Raw genomic sequence first — 25,252 nt, 5'->3', positions numbered from 1 at the left:
TTAAAAAAAAAAAAAAAAAAGATGATAGAACTAGATTGTTTTTAGTATATGAAAGACAAGAATATAAATGAAGTTTAAGAGCAAATCTTTAGGTTACAAATGTACAACAATAATTTCTCTGTTAAATAAGTATAGTTTTATTAAGAACCTGTACATATATATATATATATATATATATATATATATATATATATATATATATATATATATATATATATATATATATATATATATATATATATATATATATATATATATATGTCGACATACAAGATTTAGGGGATTCCGGATCCGGTTGACCCCCCGCGTGGATACACCCCTGGTTCTATAAAAGTTCTCATAATACGAATAGTATAGTTTGGAAGTTTAAAATAAGAGTATTAAGTGGATTTGTTTATCTATCTGTCTCTTTTTTACCTTTTACTTGAAATCTGATGAATAACAATGATTTCTTGAAAAAAATATCGAAAATATCCGAATTTATAGCTATATACCAAGACGAATTGAGTAGAAAAGCTTAAAAGGAGAATTTAATTGAACAATACTTCCTAGCCACAGGAGGCCACGGTGGCTTAGTGGTAGAGCGTTCACCTCTGGTGCTAGGGGTCTCAGGTTCAAACCCTGCTCCCGTCAAGTGAACTTTGTGGTGGACAAACACCATGTGCGTGGGTTTTCTCGGGGTTCTCCCGTTTCCTCCCACTTTCTTCATTCCACCATTTCATTCATTACTCATCATCACCGTCTCCTTTAGCCTAACCGGGATAACCGTGGGACGTAAAACTCAAAGATTTCATTTTTTTTCCTATCCTCAGCAGTCCAACAACACGGACGCAAATACACAGATGAAGTGTTTTTTTTAAAGGAAAAATCCTGACGGCTTACATAGCTTAATAGGATGCGTTAGATTACTGTTACATTAACACTTGATAATACTTCAAGCCTTCTAAGGTTCGTCGTCAGTAAAAAATTATTTCTTTCATATTTCTTTTCTATTGTTCTAAGTAATATACGTATTTGTACGTTAAAAAGACGTAAAGCAAATACGCACCATTTCCACCACAGCTACATAACTAGCAAAACTTTTGTGAAGATCTCGTCTTAATGATTCATCAACAAAATCCTCCAAACATTTCTTAAAAGTACTTCGCGTATTCGCGTCTGTTGTCTCTTTTTTTCTCTCTCTCTCTTATTCTTTCTTTTTTCAGCACGTTTTAGGAATTCTTAGCCATGTACAAGCAAAAGAATACCATTTGCATTAATAAGACAGAGATTCACCATACAATATACATAATACATTTTATCAAAATCAATTACCAAATAATGAAGCATAAATAAAATATATGTATATATAATTTTAAATAATGTATGAATTGTTAGGTTAAGATGGTATTGTCTTTTGAGAAGCCTTATTAATCTCTTAAAGTAAAATGAACCAGTCAGACTGCGCAGATACAAAAACTTACGGAAGCGAAGGCAACACCGCTCCTAGACCATCTAAAAAAGAAGTCAGGATTCTGAATTAGGTGCGCCGGCGCTTAGGTCTATTTTTACAAACTTAATTACGTTAGGTTGGGCCCTGGGTTCTCAGAGCCGTTAGAGCTTCCACGGACTCTACATTCCAGCTTTGGCTTGGCTCTCCATCCCGCTCAGCTCGAGGAGAAACAGTTACAAACACTTCTTGTAGATTTCTAGTTAGTGAGTATCATCCAACAATCGCTATTTTTTTATATATGGCTTTGTGTATTTTCAACTCTTAAAGTGTGAATATTACCATGTCCAGATTTATATGAAAATATTTAATTTCTCTTTTTGGTACCGTCTGCAAAGAACAAAGGCGGTAACTTCAAGCAAATTTTGCGGTAAAACTCACTTCGCGTCCGTGTTGTTTTGCCCGAAAACGAAAAGCTGCAGCTTGAAATCTAAATAAATTTGCTAGTGTGTGGAAGTGTCTATTTAGCATGTGTGAGAAAGTGCGAACGTTTAAAAAAAAAAATGCATTTCCGAGTGATGGTGTGTGATATATTTTGCACGATGGTAATAAGTGCTTTTAATATTATCTACTTGATAAAACACGCAAATTCGTGTAAGTTGAAGACTAGAAAAAAATCCCAGGATCAAGTGGATTCCTTTTTATTTTGCAAGTTATGTAGCGAATTTGGACTACAGAAGAAAAGGAAGAAACGGATCAGGTTACAGCTCTTCTGTGATAGTGTTTTTCTTTCGGTTTTTTTTTATTTTTTTTAACCTTTCTGAACACAAATAAGTGCAAAGGAAATAAAGTGAATCCCTTGTAACTTCCAACTCGGAATCTTAAAACAAGCAAAACCTATACACTTGCTAAAAAGCTCATAAGCTGTAACAGTTTGCTATACTCAATGTGCGCTATTTGATTCTATCAAGATGGCCAGGTTTATGTTATAAGTGAAATTTTAAGAATTCATCGTTTTAACACTAAGTTAAAAAATACAATCTATATCTCAATTTTAAAACATCCATCACTAATAACGTTTATGAAAACACGAACATATAAGTATTACGATCGTAAGTTAAACCTGGCTGGACTTGATAATTTCCAGTTGTGTTTCTTGTTATTTGTCACACATCGCGTACTTTCACACACAGAGAAATATGCTCCCATAAAACACTAGTAAATCTCTCGTTTGAAATCGTAATTAAATTGGATTTTGGGTCTGTCATCGTTCATTATCCATCATTTCATCAATTTCTACGAAAAAAAATTATTATACTACAAATAAATTATTACAAAACAAATTGATATAGTGACTGGGGCTTACGTCTGCACCTGAAGATATAAAACCTCAATTCATGTTTTAGAATGAAAGGTTTGATTTTATTTTATTTTAGGCTATTGCTATGAAGCAAAATCATTCTTTCTAATGCACTAGCTCTATACCAAAAATTTAAAGCTCTAAACATATTAAAGTATTCTATTTTTTATGTTTTTAATTATGCACCTAATATATTAATACACGGTTTGCTTTAGGTTAAACCACTGGTTTCAAACCGTGTTTACCTGGCGTTTCATTTCGTGAACTCTCAAAATACATCCTTATCCCCCCCCCCCCTTCGTTGCTTCTCGTTGGGTAGACCTCCTTTGAAATTTCAGATGCAACATTCCCAAATCTTCAATAATAATAATAATAATAATAATAATAATAATAATAATAATAATAATAATAATAATAATAATAATAATAATAATACCTAATTATATTCATTTCCAAAAGAAATCTACATCCATTGTAGTGCAATACAAAATTAAATTTGTAGTTAAATGCCACACGTTTATGCACCGAGGCTAAGGGAGACGGTGTTGCTCCGCAGAAAACCCATTTCACATGATATTTGTCCACCACAAAGCCTACTTGGGATGAGGTGGTATCGAATCAGGGACCCCACGCACCAGAAATGAGCGCTCTATCACTTTGTTCTTTCCTTTTTTTTTTTTACAAAAAAAGGAAAAAAAAAATAACATTTACCGAACGTTCCTCAGTAACTTGATTGACTAATTACTACGTTTTCATTTGCATTTTTACTTGTTTACTTTTCTTCAACTAACCTCTAACGACAGGGACACGAACACACAAACATGGAAAAACAGTTAAAATTCCACCGGAAATCGAAGCCGGGCCCCGTATACCGAAGGCACATGTGCTGGCTACTAGTCCAGAGGGTCGGGCACTGAGCTACCTCGACCCAGGTAGCGTAGCTCAGCATTTTTTCACCATCTTTGTTCTTAATGAAACTACGTTCTTACTTAATAGTTATTTTGTGTTTGTATAATATTTCACTTAAAGTATCTTTGTTACAACATTGATAAAACAATTCAAATGTAGTTCATTTTTATCAGTAGGTTGCGCTCCCGAGGTTGGGAAACATTGAGCTAAATAATTTAAATTTAAGATGTTAAACTATGTATATATATTTAATTTCATCTATATATTTATAAATTAAGGGAATAGAATAGAGCATTTTCAAGCTAAACTAGAATTCTCTAACGTTATTACCTGTGAAGCGCTATGCTCGGCTGACAGCCCTTAGTTTGGTTATGTGTGATGAGAACATCGATTCCCATCACAGTTATTTCTGTTTTTCTCTAGGGCCATGTTCGATACCCTGTTTAATGCCCTAATGAGACTGGATCAACATTAAAAATCTTGTTCTCATCGGAAGCCGAACCCAGGACAGCACATAAAAACAGTAACGACGTTAAGCATTTGATTACATGAGAATCTACATTCTTCTCTATCACATATGTCAATAAGTATTATTTTTGTGGTTGAAATTATCGCTAGGAGTGCCAGTTTCGTACTCAATGTATATATAGTAGGGTTACATCACCAAGTGGCCTATAGGGACTTACGGACTATCATTTGTCTATCTTTCCATAGCAGGGGCGTCATTTCAGACTTCATTGGGGGGGGAGGCAAGAGCACCACTGACATAAGACTTTCACGTTTTGTGCTAGTATATTAGTAGAAAATGTATTAAAGTATATGTATTCCTCAAGCTCTTGGGGGGCGATTGCCCCTCCTGCCTGATGCTCCTGCTCCATAAGTTCACAATAACGTAATTAACTTGATAAAATTGCTATTATTATTATTCCATGTTAATGTTTTCCTTAATATAGTAGTTAAGTCTCAAGAAACGAATCTCGAGATGAATTTCTGCATAGAATCGACTCGCCTAGTAGCAGAAACACAAATAACAATAATAATAGAAATAACATGTAGCCCGAAAGGGCATGAAGCCAAACTCAACTGAAACTGGAGCCAAAAGAAACGTTCCTACGCTGAATAGGAACGTACCAATTGTAAGGGAAGTGTTAGGAAGAGAAATGTGGTATATAAAAGTACACTGTACTAGAAATTATTGTGATGCGTGATAAAAGATTACGTTATAGAAAATAAACAGCTTTCATTCGCTAGAAATAGTAACGACTTTTTAATTAAATTTCTATTTCTATTACTTTTAACCCTACAAGTATACACTTGTGTTTAAGTATACAAATTACATACTGGGATCTGGCAGACTTAATGTTGTCTTGGATTAGTTGAACGATTTTTCTTTAGATTTTGAAAGTACTCGTTGATTTTTTATAAGATTTTGAAAGTACTCGATTTTCCATAAGATTTTGGAACTACTTATTGATTTTCCATAAGATATTGAAAGTGTTCGTTGATTTTCAATAAGATATTGAAACTGCTCGCTGATTTTCTATGAGACATTGAAAGTACTCGTTAAATTTACATAAGATTTTGAAAGTACTCGTTGATTTTCTATAATATTTTGAAAATACTCGTTGATTTTCCATAAATTTTGAAAGTACTCGTTGATTTTCCATAAGATTTTGAAAATATTCGTTGATTTTCTATGATTTTGAAAGTACTCGTTAATTTTCCATAAGATTTTGAAAGTACTCCTTGATTTTCCATAAGATTTTGAAAGTACTCCTTGATTTTCCATAAGATTTTGAAAATATTCGTTGATTTTCCATAAGATTTTGGAAGTACTCGTTGATTTTCCATAAGATTTTGAAAGTACTCGTTGATTTTCCATAAGATTTTGAAAGTACTCGTAATTAATAAAGGTGTGGGACGGGAATATGCCTTAATATAGGAAGATAATACGTAGGCAATTTCTTTCTATAACAATAATCTAGCACAGAGGATCGCAAGGTAAGTCGATTCCAAATAAACCCAATTGTACTACAGAACGCAGATATGTTGCTCGCAACATTACAGCATATATTTCAAGAGATTTAGCACGTAAAACAATTATGAATAATCTTTTCGGAAGCCGAGACTGGTAACTGAATTTGCATAATGTCTCGTTCATGAATCGGTAAAATTAATTAACAATACAAATTTAAAATGTGATCATGGTCCTACAATTACCAATTCAAAGAAATATTTTGAGGTAAATCCTCACGCAAGAAATGATCTATCTACATGATTCATATTACGCCTATTTTCTGGAAAATACTGAAACCCGGATCCGATACTTATATGTCACGTTATAAATTGTATATTCTGGATGTCCTCGATGCTGAAAAAAGACGTAGATTCCCAAGTGAATAAGTGTTACATAAGGTGAATAAAAAAAAATAACTAAAATATTTGCCGTAATTAAATATCTTAAATTTACTTGAATTTAACGACAATCACATAAAGATCTACAAGTAGGTATAATGTAGTCTTCAGCGTTTCTTCTAGACATGTTTTTTGGGCACACTACCTCCCCTGGAGCTCTGAGGGTGCCCCCCGGAGGAGACCAAGATCATACATCTATAATAATAAATAGAATAGTGCCGAAGTGACAATAGTATATGCTTCTCCGAAGACTAACTGTGGCCGGCCGGAACATTTCTTCTTCTGAAACACTGATAGACTATAAGGACGTATATATATATCCTTTTTTCGTCGAATGGTTAGTGTGGGGTACCTTTGATACATGTGGTTCCATGCTCGGTTTTCGATGTGGCACAAATTTACCTATTGGTTCATCACCATAGGGTAATCAAGTCGCTAAGAATAACAGTGATAATATTATTACGATGTGCTGACCATCCATCATCAACCGAAATCCAATTGGCTGTTCATGCCATTTCATGTTATAAAGCTAAGGAATTTAGTTTACACAACAACTCCAAGGAAGTTAGGTGGACAAACACACTTTAAAAATAATAACAAACAATAAGATATTCGGATATTATCCCGGTTTGAATGGCACATTGTTCTTTTATTAAATGAAACTGAAAATTAAATAGGTGTGTATATGAAATGAAGATCGTGTAATAGAAGTAATTGCAAATCGTGATTAACGAAACTTTAAGACTTTACAATATAGATAAATCCTTGCTACATCATTTCGAGATCTATATAAATCGAGATCTGTTTCGTTCGATTTATCTTCATATCGAAAAATTGATGAATATGTAGAAATATCAAACTTTTCCATATTTTAATATATTGTTTAAACTTGATCATATGAATTTCTGTATTAATTTTCTGCGTTGGTTAGGCATTGCTCTTAGCTCACAATGCTTCTGTCTCAAAGAAAAAAAATCTATCTTGATTTTATCTTATAATCAGGATTGACCACAAAAGGAGATTTCACCAATCTTTTTCTATGATACAGGATGTTAGATTTTGAGTAAATTTCTTATGTAGAGAGAGAGAGAGAGAAAGAGATCAACCAATAACACTGAGTCACATTGTGTTCATGAGTAATACATTTCTGAAACTTCCAGAACATGAGTGTCAAAAAAAAAAAAAAATGATTCAACAAAATTTTCCGACCCCCCCCCCCGCCAAAAAAAAAAAAAACTTGTCGCTCGAGGCCACGGCCATGTCTCAAGCGTAAACACGGCCCTGTCCAAGACCATGTAAGTTTGTGATGAACAACATGGTTTTCCCCTGGATTTCTCGAGTTTTTCCTTTCCACATTCTCATTCCACCATTTTGTCATATTCATTATCTTTCATAATTAGGGCTGCGGTGGCTCAGTATATCTCTGGTGCGTAAGGTCCCTGATTCAATCCCAGTTCGCACCTAGTGGGTTTCATGATAGACAAACACAGTTGGCGTGGGCTTTCTCGGAGTTCTTCCGTTTCCTCCTACTTTCTTCAATCTACTATTTTTGTTCATTATTATCACCGTTTCCGTCACCCTTGACACATGATCGTGTAAAACTTTCATTAATTGGTGTGGGAGACCCGGGTTCGATTCCCGGCGGGAGCTCATGTGGTTCGGATTCCACGTTAATCAGTAGGTCCACGTTTCATATAACCTCGCCGCTGAAAGGGACGTTAAACTCAAAATCAACTCAACTCCACTTTCATTTATCACCCGCCTCACCTAGGCCAAGGACATGAACATAGGATATTAATTAAATGTTTCATTTTTACTTTTCCCTAAGTCGAGATGCAACTAAATGCCTTTCTCGCACCTGGACACGCTAGATTTCCCCTACACTTCATGAAAATTGTTAGTCCATTTTAAACATTAAAATTTATGACAGTGAATTGAACGCTTTTCAGTGTTTCCTACCTAGAGTCCGCGGATTTGCGATACCTAGATAATACTAATTAGGATATTGAAATGCAACTTTTGACAGAGACATATTAAATGCAATTAGATTAAAACACTATTTTAAAATTTTCACTCTTTTTTGTTTTCGAATATGCAAGTGAAATTTTATTTCTATGTGGAATGTGAAACCTGCTTTGGATATTGTTATGCAGTTACTAATTCTCTAATATTAGTCTGAAATCACAAGATTCTGTCCAGAAACATATCCCATCTTTCTTAGAGCTCCTCCGTGGCTAAGCGGTTAGCGTACGCGCCTTTGGCGTGGGAGACCCGGGTTCGCTTCCCGGCAGGAGCTCATGTGGTTCGGATTCCACGTTAATCAGTAGGTCCACGTCTCATTTACTGTAGCCTCGCTGCTGAACGGGACGTTAAACTCACAATCAACTCAACCCATCTTTCTTAGGAAATGTGGATTAAAGAATAATAATAATAATAATAATAATAATAATAATAATAATAATAATAATAATAATAATAATAATAATAATAATAATAATAATAATATAGCGCTGTATATGTTTAGGCCAGATTTTCAGATATTACAGTTACTTTTTGAAGCAGCATACGTCATAATTTTAAGGGACACACAAAATTAAAATTTTAGGGACATACAGAGCGCCATACATTCTCCACATGCGCCTGGTAGTGACGTATGACGAATTCCAACAGCTGCTTTGGACGCCCCCTCCCTCTCCCTCCCATATAAAGTTCAATCTATGTCGACGTGTCCAAACTGGTACTAGTAAACCGGTGAACATAGTAGTTTTAGGGAGAAGTGTTGAGCCACAGGATCAGGAAACAATCTTGTGTTGCCTACGTAATCTTGGAGTTATATTTGGCTGCCACGAGTATTTTCACTCGCAATCACCGCGTCAAAGCCAGTGCCAACCAGCAGTGTGTTCGAGTATCAACGACGGGAAGAGAAGGGAACACAAAACACGTGATTCTCCTCTCACTACTGAGAGCTTAGCCAAATTAGGAGTTGATAAACGGATGGAGTTGATTTTACTTTACGAGTGCGTTTGTTTCAAATACATGCGAAAAGAAAAAAAGCAACAAATAAAAAATCACACTATTACAGTGCTTATGAATAAAGGATATATTCAACAACACTCATCTATTGAAATGCTCGATGGTGTCGAGTTCCATCCTCTTTCTATTATTTATCTGTTTTCTTTAAAATGAATTGAATTTTAATTATGATTTCTTTTACTCATTTCTTCTTTCAATCTAGTTAGATGTCCCTTGCATTAAAATATAAACTTAATATTACCTAAATTATATTTTATTATCTATATATTAAAATGCTAGGTGTATATGTTTGTGGCCAACTCTTTGACAATGATATCTCGGAATCCACAAACTCTAGAAAGATGCCGTTTTCACTGACCGATTGCAAATTTAATGTAGATTGTTTAGTTCTAATTGAATATATTTTAAAATTTCGCCGTTACTTCTTTATTACAATTTTTAGGATTACATAGGAAGTATTGATTTTTTTAACAAATCATCATATCCTACGAGTTATACATTCCAACACCACACATTTGTATACGATGTTAGTATATCTCTCCGGCGTTTGTTTCATGGCCAAATGAAAAGGAGAAACGAAGGATATCCATTTCTCCAGTATAAGATGAATCTTTATTGTTTGGAGTGTTTTGCGCAATGAACACCATGTATCACTAACATTATAATTAATTGTGTGTGTAATGTATTTGTTTGTTACATACTGCTTGCAAGAAGAAAGAAAAACACTGATCGTATAGAATTAGAAACTCCAACCGGAAGTAGGCTCAAATCTTGCAAACGGTATGAGAAATTGAAAAAATAATCGAAAAAAAAATCTCCCCTTTATGGTACTCCTTCCGATTTTTTTTAAAAATCAAGAAGTCTTTTACTTGTGTCTGTAAAGGAACATGTACACATGATATGAGGAATGACAAGGAAATTCCTGCTCATATGTGAATGATGCGCTGTGCAGAGAGCGCAGGTTTAGCTAGTTAACTACTAACATTATGAGCGGAAAACGAATGAGAGGGTGTTAGAAATGGTGGAGGAGAAAAGGACAAATTTAGATATCATTAAGAAGAGGAAGAAAAACTCGTTTGGGATATTGGATAAGAAGGAAGGCGTGCTAGAGGGTATTGTGGCAGGAAAAAGAGGGAGGGGAGAAGGAGACTACAATTAATGGACGATATCAAAACAAAAAAAAAAGTCGCACGTGAAGACGAAGAGGTTACCGGAAGACCGTGAAGCATGGAAGCTTCTCAATTGCGGCAAGTGATCCGCCAATAATGGCAGAATGCACGTCATGATGACGATGACGTAACAAAATTTAATTTTCACGAAACTAAGGGACATTTAAATACATTTGAAAAAGAAACCACTAAAAAATAATAAATAAATAAATAAAATTCCAATTTCTTTTTAAAGGAAATAGAAAATAATTCCTTCGTTTAAATCAACGAGCTAACAAAGGAAGGTGGCTAGGGTTGCCAACTCTGGACAGTAAAATTACCGACACCCACTCATAATCCTCAAAACAGACAAGAAATAGTTGTTTTAAACGTTGAAGTATATAGTTTAGCCTGACAAAAATACAGGGCTGCCGTTAAAATAAAGGCCAGTTGGTAACCTTAAAGATGGTGCATGTTTCCAATGCCGTTAAGAGGAAAGAAAAGAGAAAAAGAGAATTAGCAGTATTACTTCAACGAACATTATTGTGCTGATTTAAATCGGATTTGTATTTTGGCATAGACCAGTGGCGTGCGCAAGGGGATTCGGTGTTTTAATCCCTGACTTGAAGCAAGATATGCAAATGCAAAAATAAAACATATTAAGGTATCTATATGAACACCTGAAATTACCACTTGCGAACTTGATCCCCTTTTCTTGACGAACTTCAGTCTACACCACTGGTAAAGATTACCTCTACCTCAATTACACAGGGTTTAAAAGTAAATTTGTAACGTTTTAATAGTGTCTTATAAATAGTTAGAATATGAGATAAAGTAAAGGAAACACATATACACATTCGGAATTCGTACTTCTTCAAAATCAATATTTGTATTAGTCTTAATTCTGCTCAAGAAGCGATCAAAACTCTCAATAGACGGGAAAGATAGGGGAGGGATAAAAACGAAGAAAATTATTTTAAAACGCTGATAACGAATCATAATAGTGTATTTTAATTGTGAAATGAAAATGAAATCTTTGAGTTTTACGTCCCACGATTACTAGGCTAAAGGAAATGCTGATGATGAGAAATGAATGAAATGGTGTAATGAAGAAAGTGAGAGGAAACGGGAGAATCCCGAGGAAACCCACGCACACGGTGTTTGTCCACCACAAAGTTCACTTGGCGCGAGCTGGGATCGAGAAAAGGGACCCCATGCACCAGAGGTAAACGCTCTACCACTGAGCCACCGCGGCCCCTGTATTTTAATTGCGTTTGTTGGGTTAAAGCTTCATTTACTACTAGGTATCATTCTGTGATGTTGGCGAATTTTAGAATACATCCAAACGTGATCAACACCAAAACGAAATTTTAAGTGAGAATAAAAGTTCACTACTCTAATGTTTTAGACAAAACTAGTTTTTCTTTGCCTCACTTTACACCATAGATTAAAATCGTGCTTTAATTGAAACTTTTAATTGTTTGCATTTAATAAATTTATTATTATTATTATTATTATTATTATTATTATTATTATTATTATTATTATTATTATTATTATTATTATTATTATTATTATTATTATTATTATTATTATTATTATTATTATTAGTTTGCCCATTAACTAATATGCGGTTACACAAGTATTCATACCAGGGGTAAAAGTGGATCCGAAAAGATAGAGAGACGGTTGACGTCACGCTGTCCCCCGTGCCTATCTTTGTCCATTGTAATATTTTAGGAAGTGGGGACGCCAAAGATTTTTTGGAAGTGGGGTAATTACGTCCGTCCGCGTTCCCCCTCACTGTTACCCCTACTCAAATCTAATACTCAAATCTAAACATAGTTGCGGTCCTTATCACCTTTTAAAATAATTAAATTGAAGAAATACAGTTTTAAAATTGCAATTAAAACGTCACAATCTATTATATAAAAGAGAACGCACAAATCCTTTGTTAGCTCATCACGCTAATACGGCTGAACCAATTTCTTTCATTTTTGGGGGGTTATTAGGATTTGGACCCTAGATGGTTTTTATCATATCACTTTAATTTTTAATTACCAGTGTCTTGAGATAATTGACCATTCAAGTGTCCATAACGTACAAATCCTTTGTTAGTTCATCATAGGTATAAAAATAAACGTATTTATATGCAACCCGCATGACCGTGTCACTCGGCGGGTTAACATAAATGACAGGCGATATAATCTTAACATTTACTGCAATTTGAAAGCGAAAAAGTAAAAATTATCTAAGTAACAAAGTTTATTGCGTTCCGGGGTGACCCCAGCGAAGCGGGGTGAACGCTGCTAGTAGTTTTAAACAAGCAAATTGCCTTTTCCCTAGCGACATGTATTAGCATTAATCAGGCAACAATAGTGTAGCTAGTGGCATCTATTAGCATCAAGCAGGCAAGTAATAGTGTAGCTAGCGACATCTATTAGCATCAAGCACGCAAGTAATAGTGTAGCTAGCCACATCTATTAGCATTAATCAGGCAACAATAGTGTAGCTAGTGACATCTATTAGCATCAAGCGGGCAAGTAATAATGTAGCTAGCGACATCTATTAGCATCAAGCAGGCAAGCACTAGTGTAAGTAGCAACATCTATTTACGTGATGCACTGACACATTTGTCGTTTATAAGGGGTTGTCCACATATTATGTAACGCGGCAAGTGTGAGAGGGGTTCGATCTTGCGTTACGAAGTGTGAAAAGGGGGAAGAAGGAATTTACGTCTTCGTTATGTAACATATTGTTATTCTGAATTCTTATTTTTATTCTCAGGTTTATATGCAATCCTTTAAACAAATTTCATTTCGTTTTCTTGTTTTTTTTTTTTTTATAAATAAATAAATATCTCTGTTGTTTTTGGAAATTGCGAACATATAGCCTATATAAAATGAATCATGCAGAAGGGATTCTAAGACGCTACTAGACACCAACATGACTGGTGATGAACCCTGCGTTTATTACAACGTAATAGAACTCCATTTTGTGGCTATCATCGCTTTGCATTTACGGCACGCGAAGCTCTTCTGGAATTAGTTGTTAGCGATCATAACCTCCTCTTAAAAATGACCTCGCGTTCCCATTCGTATCGCTATTTCTGAGAATATGGTTCAATTTTTTTTTTTTTATTTGAATCATTACCCACTCTAGTCTTCTAACGAGTTTCCAATGTGAAGCAGAAACAACTATTTTCGTGAAATATTTTCAACGATGGAATGATCAACGGTTTGCAGAGCAAAATAATAAATTAAGGTCAGTATAAAGGAACAAGTTTTGCCAGTAGGTGTCACTACAGTCTTCGTATCTCTCTTATGTATTTTTTACCTTTCACGAAAATTCACAATTTCTCTTACAAATTCCGACCTAGAGACTTCAAATTTTTAGAAAAGGAACTTCATAACCTATCGAAGGCAACATTTTCTTCATTGTTGAAACAGTTATATTGTTAAAGGTTTGGATATCCATTTCAATAATCAAGCCATTTTAACAATGAAGAAACTTCTAAATAAAAAAATCGGCATGGATGATTGCCTTCGATAGGTTATGAAGTTCCTTCTCTAAAAATTTGAAGTCTCTAGGTTGAAATTTGTAAGAGAAATTGTGAATTTTCGTAAAAGGTAAAAAATACATGAGAGAGATACGAAGACTGTAGTGACATCTATCGGCAAAACTTTTTCCTTTAAACCAACCTTAAAAACCAAATTCGTCGGATATTCATCTTGTACCGTACTATTTCTCTCTCTCTCTCTCTCTCTTTGGATTTGAATTTTCCTGGAGAAATCGAGTTTATTCGCATTTTGACACTGATTTAGGACAAGAATAATTTGAAAAGCGAAAAACTGAAGTTCAACGTCCAGAGAAAATGCGTGGAAGATTGTTCATAAACGATATACCCCTGATCCTTCACTTGTGCAGTTCCGTCGAATCTGTGGTCAACGAAAAAGTGAACTTCTTTGCATCGCCGACACTGTGAACTTCAAATACGGGAAACATCCTGGATCCCGGAAGAAGTGGTCGATGTCAGTTCTTTAAATCCTGTTTCGCTTGCATCTTCCGGCAGTACTTTCTCCTTGCCCATCATCAATAAGATAATAGAATGACTACGATCTTCTTGGTAAAGCGACATTATGCAATTTCGAAGAATTAAGAGTGGTTAATTAAAGAACCTTATGGGGTTAAAATATTACTTACGGTACTACCAAATAATACTACAGCACTGCTTTGATTTTTTGAGCGAAAAGAAAAAAACTACAAATTTATTCAGAATACAAGCAAGCATTTTGTAATAAAAAGTTCTGCCATTTAAAATATATATATTTTTTATTGTAATATCCCTCAAAATAAGCAAAATTGGTGAAAAAAAATCAAAAATGTCACGTAACAAGGCGGAGGGGTTCGGCCTTGCGTTACGATGTGTGACAAGCGGGTGGGGGGTAAAAATTGGTCAAAAATAGCGTTACGTAATATGTGAAATTATATCATATCAGAACATAAGAGGCCTTTTTGCTTTTTGTTTATTTAATAATAACTCATGATTTCTTTATTTTTCTCCTACTTACTAGTAATTCTGACCAGTTAAGCAAGATATCAGAAGAATGTGGCATTATTATTATTATTATTATTATTATTATTATTATTATTATTATTATTATTATTATTATTATTATTATTATTATTATTATTATTATTGAGCTTTCTGTTTTCTTTTCTGTAGTGTACATACTGAAAGTGTATGTAGGGGGCACCGAATTTCGTGCTTACTGCGAGCGACACAATCTTTAGTCACAGGCTTTCGGGCAATGTCAAAGTCAGTATTTCAAGTGGGTCAAATAATCATAAGTGTAAAATAGTGCTGGCCGCAATGAAGGCCATTTCCATACTTAATGCAGTATTTAAAATGTGAGTAAGTACATAAAATCTTACCTAATGCTGTAGTTGTTTTTTTTTTTTTTAATTGAAACAACATAAGAAAACCCGGGCAACAGATAGATACGTATTGTTTCTTTACCGAAATCTTTTTTTTTAATTTACCTAGCTTTCTGACGCATGGAGACATGCTATTCACACTTGGTGATTATCAGAACAGAAGTCAGATGAAAGCTTCTTAAGTAATCTAGCTGGGGACTAACTAATTATTTTCATCAATAAGAAAAGTTATTCACACTGATTCGTACTATCGAACATAGAAATTAAACACGGTGCAAATTTGTGGGTTGCTGGGAACTGCGCAGGTCATCGTTTGTACAATTCAGATATATCGTTCACTGAATTTTTGTTTTAGAGTAGGGTCGGGAAGAACCAACGGCCACAGAAAAATGTGTGTGAAGAGCCGCCCGCGATCCTTGAATTTGACATGCCTGATCTAGAACAAGTCAGTGGGTAGTTCTCTTTTTTGATCTCCTGGCTTTGGTATACTTTTGTTGCTGCATAAACAAGGCGTTTCGAAACAACACCGACAACGTCTGGGAAATGATTCCTGACACCAAGATAAATCGAAAAGTATAGACCAACTTGGGTGCACAAATGCTTTCTTTCGAAGTTATAGGCTGCCGAAAATATGCAAAAATAAACTTTAAAGGTCTATAGCTCCAATACTATGGAATCTACCGCAGTCGGGTCAAGATTTTATTTAGGAACTAGTATGTGTCCAAATATCCATGTTTCAGAATCCTGGTACTTCTGCAACAATTTTTGTAGAGGTAGTTGGTGAGCATTTCAAATTATATGCCCATAGCCAAAGTCCTATAAAAATTGTTGCGTGAGTGCCTTAGGATTCTGAAACATGTATTTTTGGATATCGCACATATTAGTTCCTAAGTGAAGTCTAGACCGAACTATCCCATAGTTTTGGAGCTATGGACCTTTAAAGCTCATTTTCTCATGTTTTCGGCAGCCTATAACTCCGAAAGGAAGAATTTGTGCACCCAGGTTGGTCTATACTTTTTATCTTATTTTTGTGTCAAACGTCGTCGGTATATAGGGTGTTTCAAAACAACACCGACGACGATTGCCACCAAGATAAGATAAAAAGTATAGACCAATCTGGGTGCACAAATTCTTCCTTTCGGAGTTATAGGCTGCCGAAAACATGAGAAAATGAACTTTAAAGGTCCACAGCTCCAAAAGTATGGGATATATATATATATATATATATATATATATATATATATATATATATATATGGTTCATTTTATTTGTCTAACATAAGCTTAATGAAATACAAATTAAGAATAAGTTTGATATACATAAATTTTGTATCGTTAAGACTAACGCCCAATAATATTGTCAATATACTTTCTTGATTTTTCATTACCAGAATGAATCATATCTTGGCTATAATTTAACATTACCGCCCTTTTGGGAGTAAAAATAATGCAAATCCTGAGAAATAAAGTACAACTTGAAAGCAAAAGTCATCGTTCAGACTTGTTCTTAAATATGTTCTTAAATATAAATATTTGTCATTATATATTTTCTTCCTTTATATTCAACTAATGAATTTTTATTTAAAAAAAAAAAAAGTATTCCCATTTTATCTGTGTTTGTGTATTATTAGTCTTACAGTGAAACATTGCAATTTCATGGCTTCTCATTCTGAGAATTAATTAACTAGAATTTAAGTTTCTTTTTCCACATCAAGCTTTATGAATGACAATTTGATCTGGATTACGAACACCACGTGCTCTCACCGAGAAACGAAACCCAAAACTACTACACTAACACATAGTAGTGAATACTCCATATATAAAAAGATGTCAGGCGTTATGCTACTGAACCATCTAAACACTTTCAATTTTTATATTTTTGTATTTATGTTTTGTTTTCTTTTCTTTCATTTTTAGCTCCTAATTCCCGCTCACCATGTCGGATGAAGAGGACGTCTATTCGTAAGTATTTCGAGAATTTTCTACACTTCGAGATCAACAATAAACACAAAAGAACTTGTCAATAGGTTTTTTAATACCTATGTTAACAAAACATTTGATCCAAACGTATGTAAAACATTTTAATATGTGCCAAAAACAGTGGAAATGAAAAAATAATTTTATATTTTTAATTTTTTTTATACAAATGTACTATAGTATTTTGAGTCTAGTAGTACTTGTTGCTTGAATCCAATGTTTTACTTTATTTCGGGAACGAATTTCTTTGTTTTAATTTTACTTTCATTTTTTTTCGTTCTATGCTAGTTTTTTAAATGACACAAAAATTACTTTAACTACATTTTATGTATATACAGTATATAAATTTCAATAATATTACTTTATTTTAAATATGTCTACATTTCAAATCTTTAACGATTGACTTTCTAATCCAATTAAAATATACTATTATCTTTTCTTTTCTGATGTTTAGCCGATTTAACCAAACTAATATAATTCTTTTTCTTCATTGTTTGTGTATTGATCATTGTTTTCTCATTTTTGTTTGTTATTTAATAATAACTCATAACTTTTCTATTTTTCTCCTAGTTACTAGTAATTCTGACCAGCTAAGCAAGATATCAGAAGAATGTGACATTATTTTGTTTTTCAGGTTTCTGTTTTTTATGTAGTATACAATAACGAAAGTGTATGTGTAGACATTTAAAAAAAAATCAACCATCTTTAAGGAACTGAATTGTTGTTGTTTCCTTACGTTTAAATAAGTATTACTCTTGCTTACATTATGATAAATCAATTACTGAATACCCAACAGAAGGTACTGAGACACCTTCGACAACGTTAATTGGGACACGTTGGACATGCATTTGCATAGTTTTAATAAGCTAATAAAATTTAATTTTAAAGAAATTAATCTTAATTAAAGCAACAGTGGTAATATTTTAAAAAAATAAAAGACACAAATGTCGTGATAATAAACATTTTTTACGATGGTATGTTTCAACAATACACTTAATAAATATTTCGTGAATTGTACGAAACAGAACATGATCAAAACTAATTTTCAAATTTATTTAAAATGTTTTATAATAATTGCTAAAAGAAATTCATACTATGCAGTTTTGCTATCAATCTTTTTGCATTGGTTAATTTGCCTTATTCAGTGTCAATCGTTTTAGTTTTTATTCACGATGTTTCATGAAGATTCGTTAGATGGATTTTTTGAAAACAATTAGCCCTTTTAATTTAACTTAAAAATAACTTTTATAATTATTATATTAAAAAATTATTATAACCATTTCTTTATAATAAATTAGCCTGTTTATTCTATTATCATTTATTTATATAATTAATTGCAGCATAATATTACATTTTTATCCTCTCAATTAATGAAATTTACGTGATGAGAATTAATAACATCAAGATATATATGTACTCTAGAGGGTTATTGTACTATACAGTTGGAAAATATTCCTTTTTTTATTGCGAAAGAGGAAACACTATCGTAGTAAAACGAACACGTCCGAAACTTCTTTTGCTATTTTTAGTTCTAAAACTGGAGTCAAGCCAATATTACTTATACGTAAAGCGTGCTAGCTACAAGTGGAACAGATCTAATTACAGATAATATAAAATTGTGAAATATACTTTCTTTTCTATTTTTCTTTTCTGTTTTTAACTTTTCTTTTTATTTTTGAATTAAATACTATGGACAAAGATATATTAAAAATGATTGATCGCATGTAACTTGGAACTTTGAAACAATATATCAAATACAAATATTAGTTTTAACCTTGTTTTATTCTTTCACGTTTGATTTACCACTAATAATCAGAAATAAATTTCAAACTAAACTATGTCCTAGACCCAATATAAGTATTATATCTCCTCTAATAGACTGTATTACATAAATATTTGGAAATATGACTTCGTCCAAAGTAGAACATAATACAATTACTTTAAATTATGAAGAAGCTAGTTTCAAATTCCGTAATTTGAAATTCAAAAGTACTTAGAAATTTTGATTTAAGGTTATAGATAGATATCAGTTGATTTACTTTATCTCTTCTAATAGCCTCAATAACTTTCTCTTTATTCTTCAGCTAATCACACTGGGATGTTTTGTATGTGAAGGTAAAAAAAAGATAAATAAATAAAGAACTTTTAACAGAACTACTAGTGAATATTGTTGTTAACATCATATACAATTTTTGATTAGAAATAACATAATAGTTATTTTAGTTAAAGAGAAAAAAAAACAATACTGCACGGGACATCTAAGATGAAAAGTGACAGAAATGTGCATATTGGAAAACGGGTGTTATATTAATTTAACTACTCTTACAATTATCAGTAATGTTAGTAATACCAAAAGTTGTTTATGAATAGTCCATCTAAGACTACGTACTTAGGAAAAATCAAATTAAATTTATATTACAACGGATGAGAGAAAAAAATATAGAATTTTTGTTTTGTTTGAAAAAGTCTGGAAAAGATTAATAAGATTGAAAGAACATGAGAAAAGTCACGACATATTGAAAACTGAATTAATTAGTATGATGGGGGAACTTTGAAACATCTAAAATTTTAGAACTATTTTAGAAGGAAAATATTCATAAAGTTAGGTAGCAGTGGCAATACTAGTTTTTCTTTTCCTCTCGTTTTTCTTTTTTTATGAAAAGAAAAATTTCATAATATTATTATTATTATTTACTTTCTTCTGACAGTTATATAATTATCAAAATCGAAATATATCTAAACTGATAAAAATATAACTATACACATTTAGATGTTAAATATCTTCAGTTGGCGAATGGTTCATGATTAGCTAAGACTTATTTTCATATCTGTCACATATTGAATATGAGGTTATCTCAGCATAAATGAATTATATTTCTCTCACAAATTTATCACAAGAAACACAACAAAACCATAAATTATTTTGATTACAAATAAAGGGACTGTAGCTACTTTCTTTTAAAAAGTACTTCCGTTTTACTTTTCTTTTCTAATAATTTAATAGATAACGTTATGCTTAACTCTTTTGAGTAAGTGTTAGAAGATAACCTCATCAAATATTAGTTGTCTTACACTGGTACATATATATTATGGTATTTAGGTCTATAGTTCTGTAATCGTTGACAAATAATATAATGTGTTTTTATTAATTATTTTATTATTCCATTTGCCTTACAGTGAGGAGGAGGAGGAAGAGGAGGTGTAAGTATTATTTTATTATTTATACTTACATGTTTAATTAAATAGACTAAAATAATGTAAAGCTTACCTTTTGTATCATAATATTAGTTACTACAGATGCATTCGGTAGACGCGACTACATAGTTAAGGAATATAAGTTACAGATTTACTTCTCAAGTTTGTATTTGGTAAAAAAAAAAAAAAAAAAAAAAAAATCAGCCAAAGTTTGTTTTAAAAATAATAGTACGGGTCTTGGTGGCTCAGTGATAGAAAGTTCATCTATGGTGTGTGGATTCCTGGTTCAATCCCAGATCAGATAAAGTGGTCTTTGTAGTGGGCAAACACTTTATGCTTGGGTTTTCTCGAAGTTTTCCTGTTTCCTCTCACTTTCTTCATTGCACCATTTCCTTCATTCTCATAATCACCATCCCCATTATTCTACACGGCATAATCGTGGGACGTAAAACTGAAAGATTTCATTTCAAAATAATAACAATTTCTTATGAGAACGTAAGTCGAATTTTCATTCTATACTTTGAAGATTATCCTATAATTAAAATATGGATATAAATTCCGAAAGATGTATTATATTATTGGAAAGAACCTTTCAGGAATTTGTTGCAATAAACCCAGTGAGGATGCTACCAAACTTGAAACTGTGGAGCTATGCTTATGCATGAAAAGTAGAGTTATCCTTCAAAAGATATGCATCAATCTTTAAATGTCGGAACTTACGTTTAGTGACATCTAGCTTGCAAACCTCTAGTTTATTTCATGAGGGAAGAAGTATCCAGGCGGGGTCTACGTTGACGAATAATTGTTAAATCTCGTTCTAAGTGTTCATGGTTATCATTGCTTTTCTTTCTTTCCTCCACTGTGGTCTTTTCTAAATCCATAAAGTTCAATCTATGCTTATTTTCGTCAAATTGTGGTATCTAACTATTCTACTATTTAATGTTTAATGTTTTATTTGTGGCCCCGCGTAGCGTAGTGGCTAACGCTCTCGACTTCGGTGCGAGCGGTCCCGGGTTCGATTCCCGGTGGGGGCACTCGGTCGAAAAAGTGTAACACTCGGGGCCAGCCACCCTGAATGAGATTTTCCTGGGTTTTCCTCATTCACATCAGGCAAATGCCGGGGTGGTACCTAACTTATAGGTCCCAGGCCGATTCCTTCCTTCCCTTTCCCCGGATTGTGTGCTCGCTGAGGGACGTCATCCCTCAAATCGTGACGGGCTAAATGGCCTTAGATGCCGAAAGCCCAGAAATCTAAATCCTAAATCCTTAATGTTTTATTTACTTCTTATTTACCATAAAATTCACGTTTCTCCCGTGTAAATAACATCTCTAATTGCGTTTTAATTGCGTTCATATTAAAGATAGGCTGTCGTATTCCTGTCTTGCTATTGAAGAACCATTCACTTAGAGATATACTGGTTTTAAAAACAAAGTTAAATTAACATTTTTTTTTAAACCAAATTCAAACCTTGGAAAATCTCTAACATGTATCTCCTGACCGGTAATAGTCATATACTAAATATGTTAGTGAAAAGCTAGTTTTCTTATTCAAAAGAGCTATTTACGTTGATATCACTTTATTATATCTTTCTTGTACCACTAAATAAGCAAATTAATTTTAAATGTAACGAAAACGTTGTTGCAATTCATTTTGATCTCCATTTAAAAATTATCAGTAACAAATCACTAGTGACTAACTTTATTAGGGTATCCCAGGAGGAAACGGCAATACTTCAGAAAATAGTAGTATGTGTGAAATTATTGAAGTAGGGAAGTTATTGAGGGAAATTTGGGAATCAGTGTTGCCATCCAATTCCCTTACATAATCTTAACTTTCTCTCAATAACCTCCTTTTCAAAGACACCACTGCCACATGTTGCATATCGTAGGAAAGGTCATTTCATTACCTGTCAAATCTGCTATGTCCCGCCTCTGTAGAATAATTACAGGGTGAACAATACGCAACATAATGTCAAAAATGGTTCACAATCTATAGCTCTCAAACCGTTGAGATTAACACCAATGTGCATATGAACCTTTTTGCGTAGACTCACTCATACTACCATTTCCCAAAATATTGCCCTTTCCTCCTGGGACACCCTGTGTAATACTCTCCAACAATGAATAGGCAAAGTAGGTTTTAATTGCGTTCATATTAAAGATAGGCTGTCGTATTTTGCAAATGATAGAAGTATAATTTCGAAACACATTCGTTTTTTTCTATCGTTCCTTTTCTATTTCCTTTAATTCTTTTCGTTGTCTATTTTTATCGAAATATGTCAAGGCATGCAAAAAGAGGGAAAGTTTATTACTTATAAAGCAAGAACCTATATTAGAATTACTTACAATATTGAAAATACAATTTTATAAAATATAATATTAAAATTTCGGGAAATAGGAGGAATTTTAACTCTTTCACACGACCTCGAAATATGAAATTCATCACGCCCAGTGTCTGATTTGTCAAATATGAGGATTAAAATTCAGTTGTCGAATACATACGTATTATTCATTATTTTTATATAGTATTGGTTTAAATGTTCTGGAACATCTATTTTTTTTTTAAATGACAAATAGCTTAACCAAATATCTAAACGTTGAATGTTTTAATGTGATCACTAAAACAAGTAATTTTCAATAAAAAAGATTCATTGCTTTGAACTAACTTCTATTTAACTCTATTGGTAAGCTATGTCAAATATAATTAAGGAATTTTCATGTATTACTTCTGTTAGTATTTATTATCTAAGGTATTTAGAGTTTAGAAAAATTTTCTGCTAGAAATCAAATAAAAATGAAAATATCATGAATAAATCTAAAGCTTAACAATAACAAATCTTTTTTAATGAGACACTGCAAATGCCTCATTTCAAACGTGGATATTCGCAAATATAGGAATTCTAGTGATTAGATTTAATAAAATAGGCATAGATTTAGATGTTTGATGTGATTCATACAAATATTAGAATTTATTTAAATATAAAAATCTAAGAAAAAATTTGAGGTTTAATAGAAAAAGATAAACACTTTCTAAGATTTAATAAATTGTAAGAAACGAAAATATCTCCAAACACTAGAATTCACACTATTTTACTATAACAATTGTAAAATGAAGAACGTGAAAACCTTTTATGTGATTCGAAAGATTTATACCATTTACAGTGAGGTATACTTGTGTATGTTGTACAACAAACATGGAACAAGGAAATAATAATTACCAGGGTCGGCCCTAGGCAATTTGCCACCCTGTACAATGGCTTCATTTGCCGCCTTCCCTTTCTTCAGAAAGAACAAATCATAAAAGCCACGATTTTAAGTATGCTACTACATCATGAGCAACGAAGAGGAGGGAAAAAGCACTAGCATCAGAAAGGCCTAAACACTACAAATACAATCTCGTTGTGTCTGTCTTTTTTCTTTAAATAACAATTTATTATGTTAGTGAAAGGTAAAACAAACACACCTACAGAGGAAAGATGGTAATCCTTTTTATAGAATTCAATATTGAGCTTCAATCTCAATATATCAATTTGGAATTTCAGTTCAACTAGCTCCATTATCTTTATTTCATGATTTTCCTTCTACATCTGTTCAAAAATTAAAAAAAAAAAAAACTTGTTTCCCCTCTTCAATAATAAGGAATTTGTTTGTGACAAAGACAACTATAGTTTTCCTATCAAAACTGTGATAACTAACTAATGGAACAGATGTTCGCTATTGTTTCAAAATTGACTTCTTGTATTTGCCAACAAGATATACTATTGATTTTAAATAATATAGTTATGATAGATTTTGCCGCCTTCAAAGCTTGCCGCTCCGTGCAAATGCACGTGTTGCTCATATGGTAGAGGCAGCCTTGATAATTTCTTAAAAGTTAAGAATGTTAATGTATAATTCTATAGTTTTCAAAATTGCATTTGCATAAGTATGTTTGTAGAAAGTTGTATAATCTCGATTGCTTTGCAGTATGTCATTGATGAAAATATTACATATGAACGTACATTTAATTTTAACAAGAAATATTAAAGCAGGTTTGATTTTTCGTTTGTTAAACTATAGTAAAAACAAAACAATTATTTTTAGTCATAGAATTGAATTGCTCTGACTGTCGAATTTTTCTTACATAAATAATGTGTAACCAAACATTTCAGTGTACAAAAATCTAGTATATTGATTTCAAGTCTAATAGGTTACATAAATACAGACGTATATCGTATGTAATATAATTGTTAACATAGCCACTATATAATACATACTTACAAGTATTTCAATGCTATTACAGTGCTGACGGAGAAGAAAAGTAAGTAAAATGGCAGAAAGTATGCACTTCTAAGACTTTTCTAGCTCGCAATCTTGATTGAGGAATGAAATAAACGATTGCGAAAAGCATGGAATCGCTCCTCTTCATCTGTTAGTCAGAACACTTCCAGTCAATACTTTGCGAAAAGCATGGAATCGCTCCTCTTTATCTGTTAGTCAGAACACTTCCAGTCAATACTTTGCGAAAAGCATGGAATCGCTCCTCTTTATCTGTTAGTCAGAACACTTCCAGTCAATACTTGCTACATGCAAACACTAACATCTGAGCATGCTTCTTCGATGCTTTGAATGCACACTATACATTTTCTTTCGTAATTAGACTTGAATTACTTCTCTATTTCCTTGGTAGATTACAGTTCGTCTATGTGTTTTTAAATTTCTTTAATGCAAAGAGATTTCATTAAAACAGAGCATTCATGACATGAAACATTATAATATTAATATATAATAGCTTTGTAGACATTTTACAGCCAAAGAGTCATGCATCTTTTCTTCTTTAGAACATAGAAAACATTATTGTGAGAAATCA

General features: G+C 32.8%; 1 long non-coding RNA gene and 1 other non-coding gene across 2 annotated transcripts; both read left to right on the top strand.

Moving 5' to 3' along the window:
* Positions 1-1,530: 1,530 nt before the first annotated feature.
* LOC145669599 (uncharacterized) lies at positions 1,531-24,764 on the top strand. Its single transcript, XR_014128218.1, has 4 exons — positions 1,531-1,695; positions 17,149-17,193; positions 20,386-20,409; positions 24,686-24,764. It is a non-coding gene; the product is annotated as an uncharacterized LOC145669599 (long non-coding RNA).
* TRNAR-UCG (transfer RNA arginine (anticodon UCG)) lies at positions 21,364-21,437 on the top strand. Its single transcript has one exon. It is a non-coding gene; the product is annotated as a tRNA-Arg (tRNA).
* Positions 24,765-25,252: the final 488 nt, after the last annotated feature.

This window comes from Thermobia domestica, chromosome 14 (genome assembly GCF_964235325.1).
Source record: "Thermobia domestica chromosome 14, izTheDome1.hap1.1, whole genome shotgun sequence".
NCBI lineage: Eukaryota > Metazoa > Arthropoda > Insecta > Zygentoma > Lepismatidae > Thermobia > Thermobia domestica.
This window is presented reverse-complemented; position numbering and strand designations above follow the sequence as displayed.